This window comes from Hylobates moloch, unplaced genomic scaffold (assembly GCF_009828535.3).
Source record: "Hylobates moloch isolate HMO894 unplaced genomic scaffold, HMol_V3 SCAFFOLD_5, whole genome shotgun sequence".
NCBI classification, from domain to species: domain Eukaryota; kingdom Metazoa; phylum Chordata; class Mammalia; order Primates; family Hylobatidae; genus Hylobates; species Hylobates moloch.
Genome location: NW_026652280.1, coordinates 39,527,665 through 39,554,358, shown reverse-complemented (window position 1 = coordinate 39,554,358; position 26,694 = coordinate 39,527,665). Strand labels below are relative to the sequence as shown.

The 26,694-nt window shown below is 37.4% G+C and overlaps 1 pseudogene; it reads right to left on the bottom strand.

Annotated features, from left to right (window-relative positions):
* Positions 1–14,702: 14,702 nt before the first annotated feature.
* LOC116467796 (large ribosomal subunit protein uL22-like) overlaps positions 14,703–26,694 on the bottom strand; it is a 124,433-nt pseudogene continuing 112,441 nt past the window's right edge.

Genomic DNA, 26,694 nt, shown 5'->3' with positions numbered 1-26,694 from the left:
CTACACGGAGGAAACATTAAGGTACATTCAACTCAAAGGGAGCAGGTATGATTTAAAAGGGCAGGGGAAGAATATAGGGAAAGAACGGGGGAGAATCACCCTTTGACAATTGAAAGTAGAAGGGAAAGGAAGAAAATGGTGGAAAATCTAAGGATAGACGGTGTCGTAAGACAAAACCATAAAATTAGAGAACTCACCATAACTATTACTCCCAAACATGCAAAAAAAAAAAAAAAAAAAAAAAAAAAAAAAACTCCCCCACAAAAAAAAAAAAAAAAAAAAAAAAAAAACAAGCAAACAACCCCACCAAAGCATCTAGAATTTGCTTCACTGAAAGATGCCACTGAAACATCCAAATTCTACAAAAATAGACAAGCAGAAAGTTAAGTTCATTTAGAGCTACTGCAGAAATTCAAAAATAGCATTTTATACATATTTTCATGTATATCAACTGAAGATGATTCGCCCCCCAAAAGTAACTCTGGAGCAGAAAAAACTGTAATTTTATCAATCCCAGCGGAACCAAAGAGTCTCACCCTAACACTTAAGAATATGAAAAATCAGCTTGAATCTGAAAATCAATAAAATAAACCAAAATGGAAAAATGTAAAAATGAAAAAAGAGTTCATTGAACTTAGTAAATAAATGAAAGAAAAAGATTATTCCTAAATAAGAAAAAGAATTGCAAACATTCAGGAAAATAGATTTAAATAAAAATGTAATAAAATGCATTGAAGAAAAGGCAGAAAAACAACTAACAGAGTGAAAATGATATAAATAAAGTAAAAATGGCCAGAGAGTAGAAAGTAAACTAATATTTATATTATTAAATTCCCTAAAGAAGAAAAATAAAACATGGAGCAGAGCTAATATTTAAAATTGTGATTCGGCCAGGCACAGTGGCTCATGCCTGTAATCCCACACTTTGGGAGCACGAGGAGGGCAGATCATCTGAGGTCGGGAGTTCGAGACCAGCCTGGCCAACATGGTGAAACCTGTCTCTACTAAAAATAGAAAAATCAGCCGGGCATGCTGGCGGGTGCCTGTAATCCTAGCTATTCGGGGGGCTGAGGTGGGAGAATCACTTGAACCTGGGAGGCAGAGGTTGCAGCGAGCCGAGATCGTGCCACTGCACTCCAGCCTGGGTGACAGAGTGAGATTCCATTTCAAAAATAAATACATACATTAATAAATAAATAATTAATTAAATAAAATTATAATTCAAAAAATCTTGCCAGAAACAGAAAAAGACTTGAATCTGTACTAAGTACCTGGGTTGGGGCTGAGGGGTAGACTCCAGAATGATAAACTCTGAGACTGATTCTAGTAGAATTATTTAACTTCAAAGAAAAAGATGAGATCCTCAAGGACTACAGGAGAAAATGATCAGAGAATTTGCACTGGCAAAGGAATTAGACTGGTATCAAACTTTTGATAAAACAACATACAAATCAGGGCAACAATACAGCAGAATTATAAAACATTCAATGGAAAAGAGTGTGAAATAAGAATTGCATTACCAGTGAAGCTATTGTTTAAATGTCAAAGCCATAGACAAAGAGTTTTAAACTCACAAGAACATAAGGAATTCTGCAGCCATTACCCCTGCTTACAGAATCTACTAAAGGATAAAGGTTCATTCAGCAAAGTAACGACTGGAAAACATTCATCAGATAGACTAATGGTGAACATTTATAACTATATAAATATGTATCTAAGACTTAAAGTCAGGAGATGAGGTTTGCAAACTAATATATATGTATGTTACACATTAAGAAAAAAGTTTGTATGAATGTAAAAATTTTGTTTGTTATAAGAAAGTAGAAATAATGCAGTTAAATAATGGAAAAATACAGGAAATTAAAACAAAAAAATGGAATAAGTGCACTGTTGTATAAGCAACAGGTAGGCATTAAAGGACACTAAGGAAAAAAATTAATACATCAGATAGTAAAATGTTAAATAAGAAAACAAGTAGTGAAGATCACTTAATTAAAAATAAAAATGCAAAGGTTATCACTAGAACAAAAATATAAACCTTCCTAAATACAACATAAAATGTTTTTAAATACAAAATATACATATCATGTAAAGAAGAAAGCATAGCAAATATGAAATAATGTGTAATAATAAAATATTGTGATGGAATTTAGTTCGAGCCTACCAGTGAGTGGATTCTAGAATGTGAGTGGATTTCAGTTATGTAATAAAATAGAAAAACTTGTTGTTGGTTCACAAAACGGTACCTAACTATATGCTTTATAACAGAAAGATGCCTAAACTAAACATACTCATAAATACTACAAATAAAGGATTGGACAGAGGTGTACCATGAAAATGGAAACAGAGAGAGAGAGTAGTAGCAGCAATTCTGATATCAGACAAAGTAGAATTTAAAACCAAAACCATTAAATGTCAAGACAAGGAATACTTTTTAATGCTAAAAAACACAATTCACAATGAATGTATATTTATGCACCAACTAACATGGTGACCACACATAGGAAACAAAATATAAAAAATAAACACATTAATAATAGAATTCATTTATTGATCACTCCAAAATACAATCAAGTGGACAAAAAAATCAATAAGTCTATGGAAGATCAAAACAACATAATCAATAAGATCCTGTGATATGTACTGACCTTCCTACCCTGATGATAGGTAACACAGTTCCTTCTCGTGCTCCCATGGTACAGTTCCAAATACTCATCATAAACCAGGTTATAAAAAAAGCATTAGTAATTTCCATAATGTAGAAATATAAACAACATTCTGATCAAAATGCAGTAAACTAGAAATTATCAGAAACAACAATACAAGCAAACAAAAAGACCCAGGTGGAAAGAATTCTATAAACTCTTTAACAAAGGGGGATACAAACTGAAATTTTAAACTTTCATGAAAAAATAATGACAATAGAAACACTACACATCATAACATAGGAGATGCATTTAGAGCAGTGGTCAGAGGAAAATTCATAGCATTTTCAGACCCTAATATCAGTAAAAATGAAAGAATGGGAAAAATGGCCAAGTCTCAGCTCAAACACTAGAAAAGGAAAATCAGAACAAATACAAAGAATGAAAGAATAAAAAAGAATAAAGAGGAGAATAGAGGAACAGATCTAATGAATAAATTATGTTCTATTTTCTTCTGAAAAATTTAATGAAATAGATGATATGGTTTGGCTGTGCCCCCACCCAAATCTCACCTTGAATTGTAATAATCCCCACGTGTTAAGAGTAGGGCCAGGTGGAGATAATTGAATCATGGAGGTGGTTTCCCCCATACTGTTCTCATGGTTGTGAATAAGTCTCATGAGATCTGATGGTTTTACAAATGGGAATTTCCTTGCACAAGCTCTCTTGCCTGCCCATGTAAGCCATGACGTTTTTCCTCTTTCGCCTTCCTCCATGATTGTGAGGCCTCCCCAGCAATGTGGAACTGTGAGTCAATTAAACCTCTTTCCTTCATAAATTACCCAGTTTCAGGTATGTCTTTATTAGCAGCATGAGAACAGACTAATACAATAGACAAATTACTAGCTAACTTAAGAAATAAAGAGAGAAAGCAAAAATACACAAGATATGAGAAGAGGGAAATGGCTATTAAAACAAATACATTTTTAAGAATCACCAATGGCTATATTATATACTATTATGCAATACATTTGAAGACCTAGATATTATGGTGCTCAGGAAAAACACACGATGTTTCAAACATAAGGGAGTGTTGTCGTGAAGAAGATGCTATTAAATATAACAAATATACATCAGGAAATGAGGCAGACTGCTCTCCTTTATAATTTATTTTGAAATATAAATTTATCAATATATATTATTTATAATACAATTTTATAAGATTATATTATACTTTATAATGTAATTTTTTTCTAAAATATACATTTGTATATTTATGAATGTATATTAATCAGGGAAGCAGTCAACACACACACGTAATGCCCCCCACTACCCCCCGACATGGAAACACTACAGTGGACATTGGCCTATAATCCAGTCTGGGTTCTGAATATCTATTTGACACTTTGCAAGCTGCATAGTAGCCTTACATTTTCCCTTCACCTTTTGTACTGTGAGATGAATGAATGAGTGCACAGGCAATTGTGGTGAAGACCTACTGAAGAATGAGATAGATTCACCTTGCAAATATGCAGAGCATTAATGACCACTTATCTGGAATTCCCCAAAGGCTGTTCATTAAGCCCAAATTAGGCTTCCTGCTGTGGCTCCTCTGAAAGAGATGACAGGCCACTGTGTCCTAGAAATGGGACTCCCACTGGGAGCGAAGGACATTCAAACTCTGTGTCCTCAGGGTAGATGTCCCATGAAAGGCCCCATGAGGGAGCATGACTTTCACAACTGAGTGCTGTGAATATATCTGCCTGTCATTTCCATGTTAGTCAGCCTACAGCAGTCCAATTTCCACTTTCTAAAGCCACTGTATTATACAGAAAGTCATTAATATTTGATGAAAACTGTTGGCCAAAATAAAGTGTGTTCTTGAATGCAACTAATAATTTTTAAACCATTACTAACATTTACTGAGCACTTATTATGCACCAGTCACTTTAAATGCTTTGATTGTATTATCTCATTCAATCATTGCAAGTTTTTTTTTTTGAGAAAACTGAAATACAATTTGCATTCGTCCATTTCATGTTTTTAAGTTGTTTACACATTTTATTTTTAACAGTATTCAGAACTACTCTAACTTTCATTTGTGATTCAATCTGCCATCTTGATGATGATTTTTTTCCCCAACACCTCACCTTATCATAAATTAAAGGTGTTCTATGGAATTTGGAAAGAGGTTGCAGGGACTTGCGTTTAAACAGCACAAATTACCTGTCATAGAGCCGCTGATACATGTTTCCAAAAGAGCGAATATTTGGCAATCCATGTTCAACGGAATGATGATGACTGTTTTATCTTGTCCTGGTATTCAAATTACCAGGCTTTACAAAAGACAAACGATCACTGAACAGAAAGAATGGACAAGAAGGTCTTCCCAGCTCTATGAGCAAGAGAATTAAGGCTTTTTAGCAACTGACTTGTTAATTTTCATGATTCAGGGTAAAAGGTGAAATAGTGAAGGGATCCATCACGTCTGGTATGTATAAGAAAGGTACAAGACATATGTTGAAACTTTTAGTCCTTCTAGTATTGAAAAAAGCTTGGTTTATTATTGCTCCTGCAAGTTTTTATCTCCCACACAGGTTAGCATCACATATGAATGTACTTTTTGTTAGTGAAAAATTACAACACATTAAGCCTTATATTTGGTGAGCATTTTGTTTGTACTTTCACCCAATATTCAACAGATCTCTATTTTGAAGCTTGTACATACATGTAAATATTTTGTAACAAATGGTCTCTGCTTATTGTCTAGAGAGAGAAGAAAAAATGGTACACATCAATCTTAAGTGTGCCCAAGTAGGGTAGACGAAGCTTCCCAATGTGGTTTTGGTATTATGAGTTTGTTCCGGTTAGCTCTAAAATGATATTGGTACCTAGAGAATTCATAAGGCTAAGACTTTGTGCAAATTAATTAGAAACAATAGGGTATTGAGGGCTTACTTCTTGATATTTAAATGAAATCTCTGGTCAGAGACCCAACACCTTTAACAATATAATGAGGTGGAAATAGTAGGCGGTTAAAGTCTGGCATTTCTTATAACATCATGTGACTTGGGCAAGTAATTGAATCTTTTTGAAGGTCATTTACCACCTCTCTATAATAGAGAAAATGATGCTTATCTTACCAGGCATTGGGTTGTAGGAATTAAATGAGCTAATGTCTGTAATTTATTCAGCACAGTGTTCAGTGCAAGTGTGAGTTTAAGTAGGTCTATATTTACAAATCAACAGCAAGATGTTACTAGATTATTTCTAAAGCACTAGTGATGGTTGGGGAAAACTCAGAAGTCTGTATCACAAAGAAAGTTTGCTATTATTGTTACAATTTACCTCAGAGTTGTGGTGACAGTTTTGGCTCTGCTAAATTAAGGAGTTCACATACATTCCATTGCATGGATTTGTTCACCCCCAGCAACAAATACATGAGTAGTAGTTTTGAATCTCGACAACACTGTACAAATTCCTTTTCTCACTGACAGCTGTCAGTCCGCTTGTGTTTACAGTTGTCTCCCTTAGTTTTGTTGTTTTCTGACCACTCATGTCTACAGTTTCAGTTAGAGAAAATAGGCCAGGCGTGGTGGCTCACGCCTGTAATCCCAGCACTTTGGGAGGCTGAGGTGGGCGGATCACAAGGTCAGGAGTTCGAGACCAGCCTGGCCAATACGGTGAAACCCCATCTCTACTAAAAATACAAAATTTAGCCAGGTGTGGTGGTGGGTGCCTGTAGTCCCAGCTACTTGGGAAGCTGAGGCAGAAGAATCGCTTGAACCCAGGAGGCAGAGCTTGCGGTGAGCCAAGATAGCGCCACTGCACTCCAGCCTGGGCGACAGAGGGAAACTCTGTCTCAAAAAAAAAAAAAAAAAGAAAAGAAAACAGAAGAGTGCACCTCATTTTTAAATCCTTTTTATGACTACAGCTAATAAACATGAGTTTTCACTTCTCTTTTCATAGATAGTATACAAAGCAAGATGAATTGTGGAAACTGTCCAATTTACCACAGGATGTGTGTGTGTGTGCGTGCACATGCGTGTGTGTGTATCTTTGAATGTGTGTTTGTTGGGGCTGGAGAGGGCATTAAGATACAAAGACAACAACGAAAGAGTTTTGTGGCAACACAAAACTCAGTGCAGTCTATATATACTAAGTCTCAAACAGACTCTTTGATATGACCAAACTGAGGCTACTTGGCTAATGGAATTCAGACACTTCTCATCAGAGTTATATTTCAGCACACTGATACCCTAGTACTCAGGTGACCTCATGGAATCTTATTTCAGTGAAGAAACTTCCTGAAAGACCAAAATCTTGGGATGGAGAAATCATAACAAGTTTGATCATCTGCTGTGCATGCTATATATTTATTCAATAAACTTTTTCTTGAGCAAAAAAAATGACTGTGGATCTATGTTTATTTTCAGGGACCATGGAAAGTGTTAGTTTATGTGGTCTTGATCTAAGACTCAGTTCTCTTCCTCTCTTTTTCTTTAGCCAGTTAAAGCATGTATCTTTCCAAGGTCTTTATGGCCCAGGGCATGATTCCAGAACTTTACTGTACATAAGAACTAATGATGAAACTCGCTAAGATGCAAAGTCTTATTTGGGAGAGATAGAATTGTGACCGAGATTCTACATTTCTAACAATCATCCATGTGGTACCAACGCTATTGGTCCTAGGACCATACATGAAGTTACGAGACTCAACCAGGGGTTGAGAAGCTTTTGTGAAGGGCAGGATAATAGCTATTTTAGGCTTCGCTTTGACTACTCAACTATGCTGTTGTAGCACAAGGCATCCATCACAATACATTAAACGAATAGGTGTGACTGTGTTTTAATAAGACTTTGACAACGAAACTTAAATTTCAGATAATTTGCCAGGCATGGTGGCTCACGCCTGTAATCCCAGCACTTTGGGAGGCCAAGGCGGGCAGATCACAAGTTCAGGAGTTCGAGACTAGCCTGGCCAACACAGTGAAACCCCAACTCTACTAAAAATACAAAAATTATCTGGGCATGGTGGCAGGTGCCTGTAATCCCAGCTACTTTCAGGCTGAGGCAAGAGAATCACTTGAACCTGGGAGGTGGAGGTTGCAGTGAGCTGAGATGGCACCACTGGACTCCAGCCTGGGTGACAGAGCTAGACTCTGTCTCAGAAAAAAAAAAAAAAAAAAAAATCAGATAATTTTTACATGTCAATAAGTCATTTTAATTTTTTCCCCAATCATTTAAAAATGTAAAAACCATTCAGCTTGTGAAATAGACAAAAGTGGGCAGTGGGTCAGATGTGGCCTGTGAGCTGTTTGTCAATACCTAATCTTGACAGAAGTGTTGCTCTGTAACTAGGATTTGACAGCTCATCTCTTACTTCTGGTATAAAAAGTAATAAATTTGTAGGAAATGTATGCTCTCTTTGAAAGAGTACCCTTTAATTTTCAACTCCTAATCTGAGTCTGCCACCCTGCACCTGGGATTCTTTTCCTCACTATTTCAGAGGCAGAGTGAACAGGGACACCTCTTTTTTCAGGCACTTTGGGTTTATTAGAGGTTTTGTAGCTCACACCATTGTTAGGACTTACTTTGCCATTCATTTGGGGATAAATTAGAATGTCATACCTTTTGCTAAGTCTCTTATAATGTTTCAGCCTGAAATTATTAGAAATCTCACTAAGTAGACTGTCCATCTCAATGGTAACACTTAATTCCCCTCCTCCAAATGCCAATGGACTCAGAAAGATTCCACAGAACAAACCTGTATTAGAAAGAACTTCAATTTTTTGTTCAACGATTTATCCCTATCAGCACAGAGAAAATGACATGTGTGCCTAGGGCTCTGAGATCTAGACTGAAATGGCCCATAGCAAGTGTGAAATTTCTTTGAAGTCTCCCGTTTTATCTTATAAATTCATGCATATCTTGCATTTTATTCCATAATATATTGGTGTTTGTTGTAATATAAGAATGTTTAAAATTGCTTCTCAGTTCACTTTCTTAAATTTTTAATGCTAAAAATGGAAAGCCCTAGGAAGTTGGCCTATGTTTATTCTGTTGGTTCACATATCCACTCTGACATAGCTGTCTGTGTACACCAGTTTGAGAAGTTTAAACTTAACAGGAGTCACCAATTCTCCCTGGCAGAGAATATCTGGGACATAAACTGGACCCTATGTGCTAAATACTTCCAGGTTGTGGCTCTCTGCCTTCACCAGTCCCTGTTTTGTATGGTATAACGGCACATGCATCACAAAGTTCACTGAAGGATTTCCTAGTTGATATTGTATAAGGTTGCCTTGGCATGATTGCTACTTAAACTTCATATTTTCTGTTCATATTAGGCAGGGACTGATTCTACGTCTTCAAATCAAATTAGCAATGAGGTATCTTCAATATGGTTAATAAGCCTACATGCATAATATAATGGATTGAAATAATCTGATTGTGTCAATAATTCTAACCTTAGTGTATATGCTGATGCCATATATTTTTAATTTATCTTGTGCTATATTTCCTTGGAAATGTATGCTCAAAGTTAGATTGCTTTTAATACCTAAAGTCTATGTTAATTAATGCATTTTATTAAGTAGCTAAAGTTGGAATCAGTGGTCTGATGATGTTTTCATCTGTTTGCCTCTCCTCGGTTTTTTAAAGAAAATACTCTATTCAAACCACTGAAGTTCTGTAAATGTGAAAATCAAGAGCAAGATCATTCTTGTGACTAGCTTTCAAGTTTCATTTTCTTAAAGTGATGAGGTATTGGAGAAAGCATGGAAAAAGCTGGCTTCCAACAGGTAGACTGTTTAAAGCAATTTCTATGATTTTTTTAGCATTCCTAATTGGTTGTATATTATTACTCTACTGGCCTAGCAGTGTTTAAAGAATGTCCTTTTGAATGACTGCCAGAAACAATAGAAACAGAACAAAGAGGGGCAGAAGATGATGATTCATTGTTAATGGTGATGGTCTCCCAAAATTATGTGATTAAGGAAGTATCAACTGGGTGGATTACACAGAAGTAATAATTCCCTTCCCACTCTTCTATGATAAGCATCATTCTGATTGATGGATTATTAATCACAAGTTAAATTTCAAAGAAAAAATATTTTCTTTTTTTAGTAAAAAATAGATTGGTCTGTTCAGTGGTGCCAAAGAGAGAGAGATACTTGCAAATTTTCGCACCACATTGTTGTATCTAGAAATGAGTGCCTCCTTAAATTGTGTACTGTAAGTGGCTTACTTGCCTCACTCTAGTTCTGGTCTTGATCCCATGAAATTGACAACGTGGGAGAAATGTCTATATAAGAAAGAGACAGACTAAATATTTCAAACTGCTTAGTCTGGCTTCACATAGCCCTTTATGAATGGATATGAGTAGTCTCAACTTTTACAGCTGCAACGTATGTATGTATCTAATTATGATTCTACCAAATGAATGGGCCATTTGCTATCCCTTTTCTATAATTTTGTCTTTCTTGTCCCTTGACTTTTGTTTGTGAGCTTTATCATCTTAACCTTTGAAACTCTATACATTCACAAGACAAAGATCCTCTGCATCACTGCCTCTTCCATAATAACACCCTGTAGTAGACGCTGTGTTGTGCCATCCACCTTCCATCCTTCACTCCGACTTTTAGGACTTACTGTCCCAGCTACTAGGAAAGTTGATGACTGATTGCTAGTGACTAAAGCCTCCCCTCTCAGAAACTACCTGTTGCCAAACAGACTCAACTTACTCAAAGTCTTATTCTCTGCCAAGGGACATCCTGCACTCAATGACTGGTCAATGTAGAAGTCAGAGAGTCTGGCCCTCTTGCTCTAATTCAGAACAAATTTTAACATGCAAATTTCCGACGGGCGCGGTGGCTCACGAGGTCAGGAGATGGAGACCATCCTGGCTAGCACGATGAAACCCTGTCTCTACTAAAAATGCAAAAAATTAGCCAGGTGTTGTGGCGGGTGCCTGTAGTCTCAGCTACTCGGGAGGCTGAGGCAGGAGAATGGCGTGAACCCCGGAGGCGGAGTTTGCAGTGAGCTGGGGTTGCTCCACTTCACTCCAGCCTGGGTGACAGAGCCAGATTCTGTCTCAAAAAAAAAAAAAAAAAATGCAAATTTCTATTGCAGAGCCAGCTTCCTAAGGAATTCCTAGTTGCAATGGTTACTGTAAAGGTGGTCCATGAAAATGAAGCATAAAACGGAATTTTATAGTAGAATTCTCCACTAACCAGCTAGCAATGAATACGTGACCACTGATGGAAGGTAGAGCATTGATAGTCACTGTCATGTAGTAACCGTACAATTGTCAAATCTTTCATGGGCACTAAAATGGAATGGCAAAGTGGTGGGCGCAAATGCGTAGCCTAGGGTAATGTAAAGTACCTTTGATAATTTGAGGGAAAGTAACCATTCTAAGCACAATAGAGTTTAAGTGCCCTTGTTGGGCAATGGATGATTTGGTGAAAATCAATGCGTGGTGGAAGATGATTAATTATCCATTAAAGACTAAGGATGAAAATCAGGGGGTATGTTATAAAATTGGTATGATATAAAAGAACTCATCTCTTGCAAACAGAGGGCAAAGAAGGGGAGAAGCAGGCCCAGGTCTCAAGCAGAATTGTAACAGAGCTCCAGAGAAGAATAAATTTGCAGCCCATAGAAGTCTGATGTGCCCTGATTGAGAAACAGACATGGGAAGAGGACATCTGTGCATCTGTGTTAATGCGATCATAAATTTATAAATCTCCAGATTCTCCTGAATCATTTGGGACTACAAAAGCGGTCTCGTCTTCCCTATTAATGGTTGGTATCCTCCCCTCTTCCTCTCTCCCATACACATACACATCACTTTTCCTTGAAAAACAATGCATGAAGCACACAAACTCTCAGGATTTACCTCCCTTCCCATCCTGGTCACTAGATGAGGAATTGAAAAACTGCATCTGAGGGGCTATATCCGGTCTGACACCTGTTTTTATAAATAGAATTTTTATTGGAATTTGGAGAAAGATGTAAATTGTTCTCTGCCCCATATGAATGCCAAATATTTATAATCCTCCCTTATGACAGGAATGGAAAAGAATGCTTACACTAGTTCAATGATACCAAACCATGTACCTGAGCAAAAATACTACATAAGCACATCAGCTGCATTTGGGAATACTACTTCATTGAGTTTGAAGCAGTCTAATATCCCCCTTTAGTATCTCTCTGTTTTTGCAGTAGCCAGATTTTACACACATGTACTTCAGTTCTTTAAGTGTGCCATCTCTCCCACAATTAAGTAATATTATTTTTGATTTACCATGTGGTCCTGGAGAAAAACAGTATTAGAGACTTTCACATGAACTTCGCTATTATGATAGCTTTTATCCTACAAGCCAAAGAAATAATATAGGTGTTCTTCCAAAAGCTATGTATATTTCAACTACATGTTTAAGGACAAGAGAAATGACCATTGGGTGGATCCATGGATCCAGTGGAATCATTGTGAGCCAAACTTGTTCCAGCATTCTACTTATTATGTGGTCCCCAATTGACCCTACCATAATCATGTGTTAAGGGCATGATAAGGCTTTGAGTATCTGTGTATTGATGACAGATTATATCTTATAATCAATCATCTTAAAAATGTTTCGGTTTTCCCCTCCATCAGTGCATGTATGGTTACTTGCATAAATGTTCATAGATCTTTTTTGGTGACAAATAAGAGTATCATTTTCACATATACTTCTTGTGATAGTACAGTGTCCCTTCTCATAAGAATTCTGCTTTTCCCTGCTTTTCTCTCAATCTATAGGTTTTAGGTCTGAAAATTGAGTTAAGTTCAGAAACAGATATACAATTAGGATTTTTTTTTTTTTTGAGACAAAGTCTGGCTCAGTCACCCAGGCTGGAGTACAGTGGCACGATATTGGCTCAATGCAACCTCCACCTCCCGTTCAAGCAATTCTCCTGCCTCAGCCTCCCAAGTAGCTGGGATTACAGGCATGTACCTCCACATCTGACTACTTTTTGTATTTTTAATAGAGACAAGGTTTCACTATGTTGGACAGGCTGGATTCGAACTCCTGACCTCAGGTGATCTGCCTACCTCGGCCTCCCAAAGTTCTAGGATTACAAGCATGAGCCACTGTGCCTGGCCATACAGTTAGGATTTTTTTTCTTGGGTGGCTGCCTTCACTTTCCTGACCATCCATTCTTGATTTCTTTATTTATGTAAATTGAGAAATATTCTTTTTAGTAGCCTATCATGTTCCTAGGGAAGCCATTTTCAATTAATCAACTGTGAGCTTCTTGCTTATCTGCCACCCTTCCTCCAGTTGCCACACCTACCTTGTTATTTATTACAATGATTGTGTCCACATGAATCTGGTTTCTTTTTTCTTCAGAAATAGCACAACTCCGGGAGAATGCCTCAAATTCATTCATGAGGCAACTTTGAGCAACATACCGTCAATTTTATCAACCTATGGGTCCATTTACAGGTTTTGTAAAAACCTACTTTTATGATAATATTGGTATTATTCCTTTGATTTACTTTAGACCAACGTTGCTCTTTTTTACCTACCACTGATATGCAAATTGTATGTTAATTTTATTCTTGCCTTTAGATCTGACATTGAGAGTTTGAATGTTTTATGGTCTGTTTTTTGTTCTTCAAAATGCCCATCTGTAGCTATACAGATTTTTCATAACAGGTGAGGCAATAGCCTCAGAATTAGGCATTTATAACAAATAATTTATCACACAGAACTTGATCATCTTGGCCATTGTCCTAATTACAATCCTTTTTCTGACAGTTTGTAGCAGTTTGTAAAAATCATAATTTCTTTCAATAGTTACTGGTTACCTTCAGAAATGCATGTAAATGTTTCTACTTCATTGACAAAGAGTTCCCATGTCTATGACTCTCAGATTTTTAGCTTCACAAGCAATTAAAATGTACAGACAATAAGAACATTTTTTAAATTTTATAAATCACCAATTGATGAACAATATATGTATTATATAGATATACACACATATACATTTAAAGTTAAAATACTTATTAATTATATCTAGCACAAACATCATTGCAAATAGTTAACATGAAACTATGTAATATACCAATTCTCTTTTTTCTTCCCTACAGTTGCGTTGGAGACATGGTGGTTGGAAGCTCAGCCAACCTTTCAAAACTCTGGTAACTGGAAGGTATAATATTCTCTATCTTCCAATAAGAGAGTTTCTTTCAAATTAAACTTCAGAAGTAAGTACCAATGATGTGCTGGAGTCAGCTCATACCACCTTACAAAGATGAATTAAGTTTTCAGAAATTTTCCAAGCAGACTTTTTAACCCAGCCCTTATTAAAAATTAAATCATAGAAGCATACACTTGAATAAACAATACTAAAAACAAAGTAATCAATACCCAAAATGTATCACTTTATAATTACTACATTTTATATTATCTCTGCTGTTATGTATACTGTCTCTTGTATCTGTATGTGAGATTACAATGGTGCCTTAATGCTCTTCTCTTTTATCTCCACTTTCAGAAAAGTCACACTGATAGCATTAAACAAATAAACCATATATGGGAGTGTTTACACCACAACAATTAGCAAATGCTACAAATCTACAAATCAGGAGTCTTTTTTTTTGTTTTTTTTTTTGGTGGAATACTAGTTGTTGACCATTTACCAGCATACCCCCAGCAAATCAAGAACTAGGAAGCGATTTCATAATTTAGTGAAGGGGAGAAAAAACAGAGATTGCCCAAGGATAAATAGATAAACATACTATTTATACTCATTGACAGACTAATGAGGGAAGAAGTGAAGAAGCACCTAGAAAGGCCACATATTGTTAAATCATGAATGATTCAACTGCAAAGAACCTTAGGGAACTTCTTGTTCAACATTTCAATTTAACATATGAGAAACCGGAAGATTTCCTAGTTACTCAATGGTTGAGTCAAACAAGATTCCGGGTTTAAATAGCAGAAGTGATCTTTCTTTTTTTTTTTTTTCTTTTTCACTTTTAATTGCATTTATTTTAAGCTGAATTTATTCCCATGCCATAAGTTTTGTTTCTTCAATTTCTTCTAGGGTGTATTTTCCTTTGTGAAATCTCCTCTCTGGTTTAAGAACAATTTGCTCCTTTTCAGTAAAGATCATCCAGATGCGGTAGGGTGAGTTCATGTATGGGTTAATCCAACCATGAGATCTGTAAGTCTGGCAGATCATCTTAGGTGCTTTATTCACCTGGGTATGCTCAATGATCAGAGAATCTATAATATATTTAAACTCAAGTTTAGCATTACTCTCTGCATGATTTAAGCATGCGCATCTAAAATTCAGCAATCTTTTTGGGCCACCGACCATGTGTCCAGCCCGACTGGTTGGCCTGGGCACACCTCCCAACTCCATGATTGTAAGGTTGGTAATTGTGGCAAGGGCATTACTTTTAATGGCAAAAACTGCAATTACTTTTGCATCAACCTCATAACATCTTTCAGATACTTGGTGGCTTTTCATATAAGCATAACCTTGATGTCCTGGGCAGTTTCATGAATGTTCTTAAAGTGAACATGAAGATTTGAACTTCTTGATTTGTATAATTTTGTGGGGTTTTCCGGATCAAGTATATAGATAAGTATATAAATATACTTAAAAGTAAATTGACTCTCTATTTAAATAATAAGATCTAAATGTATTGAATACTCGTTATGTGTTAGGTTGAACAAATTGTTGAGTATTCATCATTATACTCATTTTACAGAGTGAACTAAAGCTCAGAGAATCAATATAATTTATCCAAGGTGATACAATTAGTAAGTAGCAGTTCTGGGTTTCAAAACCAGTACTTCCTCACTCCAAAGCCTGTTTATTTATTTCCTTCCATCTTCCTCCTATGTCATTTTATCTCTTAAAACTTCATCTATAGAAAAAAAATCAGTAAAAATATTGCCAGGGTTGTATGAAATTTCTAGATCGTATTTGTGCCTTTTGGCATTTTAGATCATCCAAGCAAAATTAAAATGTCAGTCATTTTCGAGGTCACACATCATTGTAGATATTTGTCATTGTCATGAACTATCTAACCTGGAGGAGGTCCAGAGTAAACTTTAAAGTTATCTTCCAAATGATGGATATCCTAGACTAAAATAAGAGAACTTGGGACAGTGTGAGAGAACATTCGAGATAATGAAATGTGGCATCATTAGCACTCCAGCAAAGTAACAAGCAAACTGACAGCACAGAAGAACAGAAAATTCACATATATTCCATTCTATTGTACTTTGGTACAGCAAGAAAGAAAAAGGAACTAGAGGCAATGCAGAAAGGCTGGCAAATTTGAAACAAATTAAAGGCAATAACCTTAAATATAGTGATAATAGGTCTGTGGGATTCACTACTGTAGGACATCTTTAAATCAAATAACAATGCTGGACTATGGAGTGGATAATTTAATGACCAATAACCTTGTTGGTGTTTTGGCTGAAGAAGATACACAACATCTCATGAGCCTGATCTGATCAGCCCAAGGGCAAGGAAAATTTAATTTTCCCATGAACCAGATAAAGTATTCATCAGAGTAACTAGAGCTTGCTTCTTCATATTACTAGGACCTACTTTTGGACTGAATTCCTAGCTCAGGTATTAAACATTACTGTGCAATGGGCCCCAAAGGAAAGTGATAGAATGGTGTCAGGGTAAAAGATAACTTTAATTTCCTTCTCTACTAATGGGGGTAAATTGCATTGAACCATTCTAATACCCTCCTCTAGTTGACAAAATCTACTAAATAACTTGCTCAAGGGTAGAATTCCAGTTTGCGACCTTAGGAAGATAAAGAACATTAACCAACATGATTGCTTTATGTATAATACTAAAAACAGATAAATGTACAAGCATACATACACAAAAGCTGTCCATCACTTTTCTTAACTATTGTGTCCTGTGGCTCATTCCATCTTAGTGCATAAAGATCCAGATTATTTTTAGTCCCCTTACTATTTTATAATATAAATAAAAAGTTTACATTATGAAATGTAGATCATTATAAAGAGCTCCTCTGTGAAAATATATATATATATGCCCCTTTTTAAACTGTTAATAACAAACATTATTGTATGTACATTTCTGTTAGTATGTGCAAATATATTTATACAATAAGTCCCTTTGAATGGAATTACTAGCTCTGTGGGTACATGTATTTTCAGTACTGATAGATGTTACTGCTACATTGTCCAGAACAGTCACACCAAATTGTATTCCCACCAACATAACATAAGTGAGAATGTATGTTTCCCTCTCCAGACCAACTTTTTGATATTTTTTAACCTGTTTAGTGAAAATAGTAATTATTTTTCCCTTTTTGTGACGTTTAATAGTATGTGAAGCTGAGCACCATTCTGTGTTACTTCACCATTCAAATCTTTAATTTTTTTTCTATTTTTGTAAAGGCATTTCCCTTATGGATTTGTAATTATTCCTTAAATATTTAGTATATTTGTACTCACTTAGACTTTCTAGGCATTGATTTTTGTCTACCTATTTTCAACATCTTTTAATATGATTATCTCCAATAAATTAACCTGCCCACAAGGTACTAAGATATTAAAGAGGTAAAAATAAACATTATTTGGCTAATGTGAGTCTTTTTTGCTATCAATAATAATAGAGATGAGATGCAAGGATGTCAATGCCAAATATCTGGAAAAGGAAAGATGAAATTAATCACACTGGGACAAAATAAATGGTAAGTTATCTATCTATCTATCTATCTATCTATCTATCTATCTATCTATCTATTTATTTATTTATTTATTTATTTATTTATTTATTTATTTATTTATTTTAGAGGCAGGGTCTCACTCTGTCACTCAGGCTGGAGTTCAGTGGTCTGATCATGGCTCACTGTAATCTCAAATTCCTGAGCTCAAACAATCCTCACGCCTCACTCACCCAAGGAGCTAGCACTACAAGTATGTGCCACCACCATGCCTGGCTAATTTTTTTAGTTTTTTGAAGAGACAGGGTCTCCCTATGCCCAGGCTGATGTCAAACTCCTGGCCTCAATTGATCCTCCCACTTTGGCGTCTCAAAGCACTGGGGTTACAAGCATTAGCCATTACTCCCAGCTGCTGGCAAATTTGTTGATTTATTCACCTATCTGCAGGTTTATTCAACAAACATTTTCTGAATACTTGCTGAGTGTCTTGTTTACTAGGTCTAGGGACAAAATCATTTTTACTAACCATATTTAATGTATTTCTAAGCAGTTCCTAATCACAGAAAACATAATCAAGAAAAGTTTTACATCTTCAAGATATCTGTGATTAATTAATGTTTCTTTCTCTTTGTATCCGTTAGGAATGAATTGAGATTCTGATAAGAACTCAAAATAAAAGCAGAGATTTATTTTCTTTGAGGGAGACTCTCACATAAAGTTTAGAGGTAGGCAGCCCAGGTAGATATGGTGTGTTTGGAGTTACGTTGTTTTCCTGTCATCTTTGTTCATGATTTTCATTTTTAATTTCCTTATGGTCAAAATAGGGCTGCTGGACCTTCAGCCATCATAACTGTGTTCCAGACAGCAAGGAGGAGAAAGCAGGTATGAAGAAAAAAAAAACAATGACCTTCTTTCAAAGAAGTAAACTCCTCTAGGAGATTTTTTGAACTTCCCACTCAGTGCTTGTCATTTAGATTTCACTGACCTCTTTATTACCAAAGGAGTTTAGGAAAATAAGTTGTTATTATCAATGTTGTTGTTTTTACTCTTTTTGCTTAGCAAAAGAAAGATGGGAGCACACTGATAGTGAAGAATAAGATAATGGAAGTTATGTAGCCAACTCTGTCCCCACTATAGATCAAATTATTCTCTAGGACAGTAGTCCCCAACCTTTTTGGCACCAGGGATCAGTTTTATAAAAGACAAATTTTCCATGGACTGGGATGGGGGAATGGTTTGGGGGTGATTCCCATCTGGGGGTGATGGGAGGCAGTGACGGATCATCAGGCATTAGATTCTCTTAAGTAGTGCAAAACCTAGATCTGTTGCCCGTGCAATACACGATAGAGGTCACGCTCCTATGAGAATCTAATGCCTCCCCTGATCTGACAGAAAGCAGAGCTCAGGTGGTAATGTGAGTAATGGGGAGTAGCTGTAAATGCCGATGAAGCTTCCCTAGCTCACCTCACCTGCTACCCACCTCCTGCTGCATGGCCTGGTTCCTAATAGGCCATGAAGGGGTACCAGTATCGGTCCACAGCCCGGGGGGTTTGAGATCCCTGCTCTAGGAGGCAATCTTCCATTTTCCCTCTCCTTCAAAACACAAGAATGAGGATGTATACCCTACCCCTAACTTTGGTGCCTACGTTGAGGTTGCCAGGCAGGAAAGACCCACAGCCTGAAGTTTAAGACAGAAGAACCTTACCTTAAAGTGAGGAACTTTGGGGCACCACGTCCTTCAGTGTTTTCTTATCTTACCTACCAGTTCTCTTCATCCTTCCTCCCATTGCTCACACAAAATAAGACACTGAGTCCAAGCTGTTTTTCCCTCCTATTTCTTTTTCTGATAACCACAAAAGTTTAGACCTTATTAATTGAAGTGTTTTCCTGCTTCCTATAGTCTAGTCTTAAAATAATTCTTTCTGGTTCCTAAAGCCAGATACTATTATTATTATTATTATTATTATTATTATTATTACTTTGAGACAGAGTCTCACTCTGTTGCCCAGGCTGGGGTGCCGTGGAGTGATCTCAACTCACTGCAACCTCTGCCTCCTGGATTCAGGCAATTCTCCTGCCTCAGCCTCCTGAGTAGCTGGGACTACAAGTGCACTGCACCATGCCAGGCTAATGTTTGTATTTTTAGTAGAGACAGGGTTTCATCATGCTGGCCAGGCTGGTCTCGATCTCCTGACCTCAAGATCCACCCGCCTCAGCCTCCCAAAGTGGTGGGATTACAGGCGTGAACCACCGCGCCCACCTTAAAACATTATTTTAAACTTCTTTCTAGTCTGTTAAAAAAGCCCTCATTAACTGTTTAAATACTACTTTAAAATAAAGCTGATAAGCCTTATTCTGGCATCTGAGACCATCCATCATCTACTCCATCTGGTCTTGCTACTATGGTCCTCTGAAAGCACCTTGCATATCCTATCCTCACTCTGTTCTGTAACTCTCTTCATGCAGGTCTCCTTTCTCTTCTTGCCAAATCCTCCAGGGACTAGTTCAAATTTCCCCTGCTGCACAAAGGAAAAATGATGTCAGGGAGCCCCTGCATGGCATCTTTTCCACAGTAACATAAGCCCTCTGTCCCTGGGCACTTATTTGCAGCACACATTGACACATTTCTGGTTTCCAGCCATCTCTTTCATGTTTGCATTGTTACACGTCTTTTGCAATATTTATGGCCACTCTCTGAAGAAGCTTTCATCAGTATTTTGGACACATAGTAGGCTCTCAGAAATATCTGTTGGTTGAATTTGTCTTGTCTCTTTTTTTCCTTCCATATATTTATTATGTGATCAAAATTTCCCTTCCCATTGTGCCTGCCTCTCAATTTCTAGCCAAAATTGTGTCTAGGCCCAAACTCCCAATCTGATGTTCCACAGAGCCAGAATGCATCTCCCATGGAGGTCACAGAATTCCACAATTGGCTGACTATTAGCATAAGGCCTAGGATGGAACTGAATTATCAGCTCCCTTTTAACTGGATGATTTCCACTGGGTTTTATTTTCTGTTTGCTTGCTAATAGAAATGCCCATTGGCAGTGGCCTCAGATCAAAAGTATGCTCTTAATAGAATCTAAAAGTTCATGTTTAATTTTAAAATCACACTCCCTTCAGATTCCCAGTATTGCCAAAATTCATCTGAAAAGCAGAAAATATCATTTTCCTTCCATCTTCAAAAGCAGCTGAACAAAATTTAAATACATCTGGTTATAACAAACAAGCTAGAAAGTGCACCACAATTGGGACAAGCTTGCGCCCAGATCCAATTTTTATGACTGAGTCAGAAATCGCTTGAAAAATGGGGCTCACTGTGCAATCCCTGTGGGAGCGTGAGCTGGAGCCTCTGTGGCCAGAAAGACTGCAATAATAAGCATGAGTGGCATTTTCCCAAAGCAGGTTAAATACCCCAATAGAAACCTAGAAGAAATTACACTTAAAGGTTCTCCCAGGCAGCTTGAGTTTATTTGACACCTCCTCTTTGCACATGATTTCCCTCTGTGACAAACCGCATGATACAATTTGTGGGCTAAACTCAATGCTTTTATGAGTGTTAATGGCACAGTTTTGGAGTTAAGTCAATGTGAGGATAATAATAGAATTTTGTTTATTTCCTTTCTTCTTTAAACTTTCCCTCTAAACTATAAGCTGAGATTATTCAAACGGCAGTTTCTCATTGGCCATTCTCTTCCTTCTGACTCTAACTTGGTAGTAGCTAATTAAACAAAGATAATCTGTGCCATTTTTTCAGTTGAGTGCTTGATCAAGATTCATGTTTACTTTTAGGGCAGAATGCTCTCCCTAGGGTAATGAGATGAATTTGAGTTTACCTTTTCAACCTTTTGGAAGTTTCACTATTTCTTGTTGTGCATCTCAGAGTACAGGGCACAGACTAACAGGATGAGTAAGGCTATTCACAGAAAGAATATTTTCTTATTGGTCACAAATAGTTTTTACTGTGTCATATAGGTCTGGAAAACTTGTTACACGTAGATGGTGAACTTAGCACTCTACCTATCAAATATGGAGATTAAGTATAATACAGTAGTTAGGAGATAAATTTTGGAGCCACTTTGTCTATAGTCAATTTTGAGTTTTACTAGCTACGGTATCTCCAGCAAGTTGAACAAGCAAGCAAATTTAAACTCTTTGTGTCTTAGTTTTTTCATCTACAATATGAGCTTGGAATAATGTCTAGTTTATATTATTATCTTTCCCTATTTTCTAACAATATTCTTCTGCAGATCAGTGAGTTCTTCTATCTGACTTCCCAAGAGTCCATATTTGGAATATACTTACTTTGTAGTATAAATCTCTGTTGTGTTTATGGTGTACATCCTGCCTGAAGTATCTTCCTCTTGCCTTCCCTCTCCCTATACCACCATTTTATTTACAGTGTTCATGCTTTAGGATCAGGCCTCATATTTTTTTCTCCAACACTCTCCACCTACATCTTGATATTTCTTTTTTAGAATGTCTCCTTACTACCTATGTTCTCTTTTTCTTCCAGCTACCTATTATATAATACATTCCTGGGCTGTGGTGAATATTTACCTAATAATTCCTTAGAGCAAGGTATCTTTTTTTTTTTTTTTGCTTTATTCTATACCTGATTTAGCAGCCAGCAATAGTAGTCTGTGCTTCAATCAAACCTGTGAAGAAGTTCTCAATGATCATTCCAACATATTTAAGATGTAGAGTTTTTGCCTGCATCCATGAAGAGACCATTTGGCTAAAATGTCGGAAGCCCTATTTTCATATGGTCATGAACATTAGTTATGGTCTTGGGGAAAGTATCTTAGGGATTACTAATTCAAATTTTGTTATCTCTCACAGAGAAAGCTAGAGTGTACTCTTCTTTGTGGTCTCTTTCATACTTGCTCTTTTTCTATTTTACATCAATTTGACATCCATAATTGACAAAGTGGTCCCAATATTTTTATTTCAGTGACAAGCTGGAGACTGTTGACCTGAATCAGTCTTGTCAGTCCATTTGTCAGATCAATCTATATTTAAGTTCTTCTCCACTTTGTGTTGGACAAAATTTTCTTAGATGACCTTGCACTGCTCTTTTTGCCTCCATGACAACACAGTATTTGGAAATTTTGCTCTGTTTTGGTTTATTTAATTGGACACTTCTTTGTATTTCTATGCTTATTTATTATATATTTGATCAATGTTCATTAACTTCTCACTGAGGATAATTCTTCTGTAATTAATAATTTCTCTATTTTCCTGAAATGCTTTCACCCATTTGATTCCATTTATTTTGTTGCTGTTTTTGTGTGACCATCTCTACACGGAGCTCAGTTCCTCTCCTAGAATCAACATCATTTAGCATAGTTCCATGAATATCTTCAACACTCATCACGTCCTTGGTGAGAAAATAAATGGAGCAAATTCTCAGTTGCTGGACATTCTATTAACTATAACTGTTTATTAAGTGGCACTTTGCACTTTGCACAGAAAATTATATTTAAAGTTCTTAGTGATATTTTGTCATTGAAATAACAATATATGCATTTGGAATCAGTAAAGAGAAGCAATTATTTTCAGGACAATTTTAATTATAGTTGCTGTATACTAATTCTCATTGAATTACTATTCTATGTATGTATTGCACAACAACTATTCTCAATCAGAAAATTGTAAAACTAAAATCCTACATGAGCAAGCTCTGTTCAAGGCCATGGGGTATACACTTGTAGCTTGCCTTGGATGTTTTGTGTCTCAAATCTTTACATTACCTTAAAACAGATATTTACAAAATGAGGTAGTATAGATTAAGTTAAAGAAAAATTAAATCATGGAGTTCATTGCAACTGTAAAAAGATGCCACCTTTAAATTATATATCATATTTTTATTTATTATAAACCTATATAAATATGTCTTTAATGTCTCCACGTAGGGTTAAATTTAGGGGGAGAGATCTTAAGTGGGAAGAGCAGGCATGATTTAGTTTAAAAGTGCCGTCGTAGTGATAGCTTAAGTTTCATTAGACTGTTTAGGGGACCCTGATTGAGTCATGGGCCCTCTTTCTCTTTCAGTGTGATACCTTCTCTTCATTCTTCACTCTCTCTCATTCCCTCTTTATTTCTGTTTTCTCCTCTTCTGTCCTTCGATTTCTTTTTGTTTTCCCATTAGAATGGAGACCTAAACTATGAAAGAGAAGGAACAACAAATGATGATAAGATGCGTCCATAGTGTGTCCGGAATTGGTGGGTTCTTGGTCTCACTGACTTCAAGAATAAAGCCGTGGACCCTCGCGGTGAGTGTTACAGTTCTTAAAGTCTGCGCGTCCGGAGTTTGCTCCTTCTGATGTTCAGATGTGTTCGGAGTTTCTTCCTTCTGGTGGGTTCGTGGTCTCGCTGGCTCAGGAGTGAAGCTGCAGACCTTCGTAGTGAGTGTTACAGCTCTTAAGGTGGTGCCTCTGGAGTTGTTCGTTCCTCCCGGTGGGCTCCTGGTCTCGCTGGCTTCAGGAGTGAAGCTGCAGACCTTCGCCGTATGTATTACAGCTCATAAAAGCAGTGTGGACCCAAAGACTGAGCAGCAGCAAGATTTATTGCAAAGAGCGAAGGAACAAAGCTTCCACAGTGTGGAAGGGGACCCGAGCGGCTTGCCACTGCTAGCTCGGGCACCCAGCTTTCGTTCTTATCTGGCCCCATCCATGTCCTGCTGATTGGCAGAGCCGAGTTGTCTGTTTTGACAGGGTGCTGATTGGTGCGTTTACAATCCCTGAGCTAGACACAAAGGTTCTTCACGTCCCCACCAGATTAGTTAGATACAGAGTGTCCACACAAAGGTTCTCCAAGGCCCCACCAGAGTAGCTAGATACAGAGTGTCGATTGGTGCATTCACAAACCCTGAGCTAGACACAGGGTGCTGATTGGTGTGTTTACAAACTGGAGCTAGATACAGAGTGCAGTATGGTGTATTTACAATCCCTGAGCTAGACATAAAGGTTCTCCACGTCCCCACCAGACTCAGGAGCCCAGCTGGCTTCACCCAGTGGATCCCGCACCGGGGCTGCAGGTGGAGCTGCCTGCCAGTCCTGCACCCTGCGCTCGCACTCCTCAGCTCTTGGGTGGTCGATGGGACTGGGCGCCCTGGAGCAGGGGGTGGCGCTTGTCGCGGAGGCTCGGGCCGCACAGGAGCCCATGGAGGGGGCGGGAGGCTCAGGCATGGCGGGCTGCAGGTACCGAGCCCTGCCCCGCAGGAAGGCAGCTAAGGCTCGGTGAGAAATTGAGTGCAGCGCCGGTGGGCTGGCACTGCTGGGTGACCCAGTACACCCTCTGCAGCCACTGGCCCGGGTGATAAGCCCCTCATTGCCCGGGGCCCGCCGGGCGGAAAGCTGCTCCCAGTGCGCGGCCCGCCAAGCCCACGCCCACCCGGAACTCCAGCTGGCGCGCAAGCGCGGCGTGCAGCCCCGATTCCCGCTGGCGCTTCTCTCTCCACACCTCCCTGCAAGCTGAGGGAGCCGGCTCTGGCCTTGGCCAGCCCAGAAACGGGCTCCCATAGTGCAGCGGTGGGCTGAAGGGCTCCTCAAGTGCCGCCAAAGTGGGGGCCCAGGCAGAGGAGGCGCAGAAAGCGAGCGAAGGCTGTGAGGACTGCCAGCAGGCTGTCACCTCTCAATAGGAGGTATGTAAAAATAAGGGCTTTGGAGTGCAACATGCAACACAATAGTTGTTTCATATGAACAAAAATGTGAACAACTATAAGGACATTTGAGTAACAGAGTGGTAAGAAAACATAAGTAAAGTTGGGCAAAGAGTATGACTTGGAGAATAATAGCAATGGGAAAATTTTATCCTGATTACAGAAAGAGTTCATTCCACATGTATTCAGATCAAGAAACAAAGGAAGGTAAAATTTTGGAGTAAAGTTCCGTATTTAAAAGTTCAATTGGCAGTGAGTCATCCTGTACAGTCACAATGAGCCTTTGTACTTACCAAGCAGCTTTTGTGCAAAGATTTCACAAGGCAAAGAGCTGCAAAAAAAGAAAAAAAAAAAAAGAAAAATTCTGCTCTCATTTCAGATGGACAAGTAAATCAGAAAGAAGGTAGATTTTTGAATACTTCACTATTGGGCCTCAGTAACTTTTTCTTTTACATTCTTTTTTTATTCCAACATTAAATGCAAAGATTTTCAATGCACAATTCAATACATTTTGAAAATGATTAAATCCATATCACTTTCATCCCTATCAAGATACAGAACATTTTTTCCACTCCAGAAGATTCTCCTGAATGGAGTCAATCTATACTACTCTTCCCAAGAGGCGACCACTGCTCTGATTCCTCTTTTCATCATATATTAGTGTAGTCTGTTTTAAAACATACTACAAGTTAATTGTACAGTATGTACACCTGTGTGTCCAGCTTTTAATTCATCATAATTTTTTAAAAAAATATTTACTTTTAAAAAATATTAGACTTAAAAAAAATTGAGATAACACAGAGAGACCCATATTCAGTTTCCCTTATTATTAAAGTCTCACGTTAGTATGGTGCATTTGTTGCAATGAATGAACCAATACTGATACACTATTACTAAGTAAAGCCCATTCTTTATTCAGATTTCTTTACGGTTTACCTAATGTCCTTTAGCTGTTCTAGGATTGCATCAAGCATAAGACACTACTTTTAGTCATTACATGCTCTGAGTTATGGAAGTTCTTGGAACTTCTTTGGTTTTTGATAAACTTGATAAGTTTGAAAATTATTGATATGATATTTTGTAGAATTTCCTCAGCTGGGATTTGTCTGATGTTTTTCTCATAATTAGAATAGAGTTGTGGGTTTGGGGTAGAAAGACGAGAGAGGAAAAGTGCCATTTTCATTATATCATACCAAGCATGCAAACTATCAAATTATTTATTATTAATGTTGACCTTGATCACCTGTCTAAGATACCATTTGTCGGGCGTTTCTACTCCAAAGTTAGTCTTTTTCTCTCTTCGGTGTGATAACTTGTTCATTCATTTTATTGCACATACTACAAGTTTGTCTCTTTGTGTTGCAGATCAGTATTCAATATATGATTATTTTACAATTTTTCTATTAGCCTTTCTTTTACATGTTTTTGTGTACATATGTCTTTTTTTCTCTTTGGTAAATATCTAGAAGTAGAATGACTAGATTATAAGTTTAATGTATAACTAACTTTATGAGAAAATGCTTAATATGCAAAATGGTTGTCCTATTTTACACTCTCACTACCCAGCTATGAGAATTCCAATTGTTTTGCATCTTACTAATTCTTAATATTGTGAGCCATTTTAAGTTTAGTCGTTCTAGTGGACGTATAGTGGTATC